The 3,071-nt window shown below is 43.3% G+C and overlaps 1 pseudogene; it reads left to right on the top strand.

Moving 5' to 3' along the window:
- The first annotated feature begins 2,056 nt into the window (after nucleotides 1-2,056).
- LOC122477531 lies at nucleotides 2,057-2,454 on the top strand (annotated as a pseudogene).
- The last annotated feature ends 617 nt before the right edge of the window (nucleotides 2,455-3,071 follow it).

Genomic DNA, 3,071 nt, shown 5'->3' with positions numbered 1-3,071 from the left:
ATTTGACAATAAATTATATTTAAAAAATAAAAAAATAAAAATAAATAAATAAAGGAATGTATAGAGCAGTGTAGCAGGCTGGAACTCACACAGGACTTGATATATTACAGTCTTGAGTCAGAATTCTTTCCTTCCCAAGAAACCTTAGTTTTCATTATTAAGGAAGCTATGGAGTATAATCTCCTTACTTAAAGTCAACTAATTGTAGATGTTAATCACAGCTACAAAATACCTAGACCAGTGTTTGACTACACAACTGAGCACCATAGCCTAGCTAAGTTGATGTGTGAAATTGACCATCACAGCCCTGCTCTTCTTATATTGACATCTGTACAATCTCCTTAAACTATTACTAATCTCAAAGTAAAGACAATAACAAAGTCGTACTTCAACATAACATGAAACAACTGAAAACACACTAACCCTTTTACCAGTAGAGATGCAAGCCCTTGGGTGATGTTCCTTCTTCTACTTGATATCTTTTAATGTAAATACTGTGAAATAAAATCAATTCATCTTATGAAACATGATATGGGGATAACAGAGGAAAGGAAAACTATATTTGTTCTATCTATTGATGAATGTATACACACACATATGGACGCACACGCACACACACACACACACACATGCACACACACCCCTACATAGAAACATGCTCATAACAAAGAAGAAATACTCATAACAATTACAGTTCTCATTTCTGCAACTGGTCACGTGGTTGTCGGTATTTATATCTACCATCTTTCATTTCCCTTTCCTCTGTGCCAAAAACAAAAACAAAAACAAAAACAAAAACAAAACCCAAAAAACATTTGGTCATTGTTCTTTGACTAACTCATACCGGAAGGTCTGGGCCGCTAATAGTCCTGCCTGAATTGGGTTGTTGTGGTTTTCCATTGACCTAAACCACAGGCCGTGGTAGTACTAAGAGATACTGTGAGGGATCTCTTGTATTCCAGACATCCAGACACACTCTTCCTTACCTACATTGTTGAGTAACAGTCTTTGGTAATCAGGATCAGTCACTCCAGCCAGTACAGTAACTGCCTTCCTTGACTGGTGACCCAGAGACATGAGGAGCCCAATGTGGCTGGGTGGCAGTCCTAACTCCCAATTCAATGTGTCCTCTGCTGGAAACCTTCATCCGTATGAGACTAAGGCCTCTAGGCCAGCAGAACACAAAGTTATGGGAGCAGGAAGCAAACATTTTTCTAGTGGGTCCCTTTGATTCTTGGACCCTGCCTATGGGAGGAACAGGGTCATATGTTGGATACTGATTCAGAGTATATACAGCCTTCTGCAGAGCCTTGACCCAGTCTTAGAAGGTATTGCCATCTTGGGACACCTGCGTGGCTCAGTTGGTTAAGCATCTGACTTCAGCTCAGGTCATGATGTCATGGTTTGTGAGTTTGAGCCCTGCGTTGGGCTCTGTGCTGACAGCTCAGAGCCTGGAGCCTGCTTTGGATTCTGTGTCTCTCTCTGTCTCTACCCCCCCCCCCCCCCCCGCCGCGAGTGTTCTGTCTCTCTTTCTGTAACGAAAAAATAAACATGAAAAAATTTTTTAAAGAAATAAGGTATTGCCATCTAGCTTGCAATGTAACTGAGTCTGCAAAAGGCCATTCTAGGGGCGCCTGGGTGGCTCAGTTGGTTAAGCGTCTGACTTCAGCTCAGGTCATGATCTCGCAGTCCGTGAGTTTGAGCCCCGCGTCGGGCTCTGTGCTGACAGCTCAGAGTCTGGAGCCTGTTTTGGATTCTGTGTCTCCCTCTCTCTCTGACCCTCCCCCGTTCATGCTCTGTCTCTCTCTGTCTCAAAAATAAATAAGCGTTTTTAAAAAAGGCCATTCTACCATTCTATCAAGTCAGTTGCTTCAAGAAGGTGGAAAACATGGTGATGCCAATGAATTCCATGAGCATGGGCCCATTGCTGTGCTTCTTTTGCTATGAAGGGAGTTCTTTGATCAGAAGTAATGCTGTGTGGAATACCATGATCGTGGATAAGGCACCTGTAAGTCCATGGATAGTAGTCTGGTCAGAATAATTGTATACACTTCCTTTCCAACCTGGGCCCAGCAGAACGGCTCCTGCAAAGAAGGATGGTGAGAAGAATAAGGTCCATTCTGCCATTATTGAGATAGTGACCAGAGAACACACCATCAACATTCACAAGTGCATCCGTGGAGTAGGTTTCAAGAAGCGTGCCACTGGGCACTCAAAAAGACCCAGAAATTTGCCATGAAGGAGATGGGAACAAAGCTGTCTGGGCTAAAGGAATAAGGAATGTTCCATACCATATCCATGTGTGGTTGTCCATGAAACGTAACAAAGATGAAGATTCACCAGACAAGCTCTATACACTGGTTACCTTTGTACCTGTCACCACTCTCAAAAACCTACAGACAGTTGATGTGGATGGGAATTAATCACTTATTGTCAAATAAAGGTATAAAACTGGGGGAGGGGGAGAATAATTGCATGCAGGGAAGGAAAAATGTGTATCCAGAGTGTCTATTCCAGCAAGAAAAAAACGTTGCCCCTTCCAAGATGGAGGCAGTCCAACATAATCATCCTGCTGCCATGCTGACCAGTCTTGGAAATGGTATCATACTGGGGGCTAAGTGTTGTTGGTCTCAGTTGCTGGCAGATTGGTCACTTAGCAGTGGTTGTAGCCAGGTTGGTCTTGCTGAATAGAAGTCCATGTTGGTGAGCCCATGCATCACTTCCATCCCTGCCACCATGGCCACTTTGTGGTCATCGTCTACTGGGCGATGACATGGGGTGGCTGAGGAAAAGGCTGACTAGTATCCACAGAACAGGTCATCCTATCCATTTGATTATTAAAGTCCTCCCCTGCTGAAGTTACACTTTGGTGAACATTCACATGGGACATAAATGTCTTTATGCCTTTTGCCCATTCAGAGATATCTATTCACAATACCTTGTACCCAGACCTCCCTGCCACCAATTTTCCAATCATGCTCCTTCCAAGTCTTTGACCATCCAGCCAAACCATTGGCAACAGCCCATGAATTGTTGTATAATCGCACATCTAGCCATTTCTCCTTCCAAGA

Source organism: Prionailurus bengalensis, chromosome X, assembly GCF_016509475.1.
Source record: "Prionailurus bengalensis isolate Pbe53 chromosome X, Fcat_Pben_1.1_paternal_pri, whole genome shotgun sequence".
Taxonomy (NCBI): Eukaryota; Metazoa; Chordata; class Mammalia; order Carnivora; family Felidae; genus Prionailurus; species Prionailurus bengalensis.
Note: the sequence above shows the minus strand (reverse complement) of the source record. Positions and strands in the feature narration are given on the sequence as shown.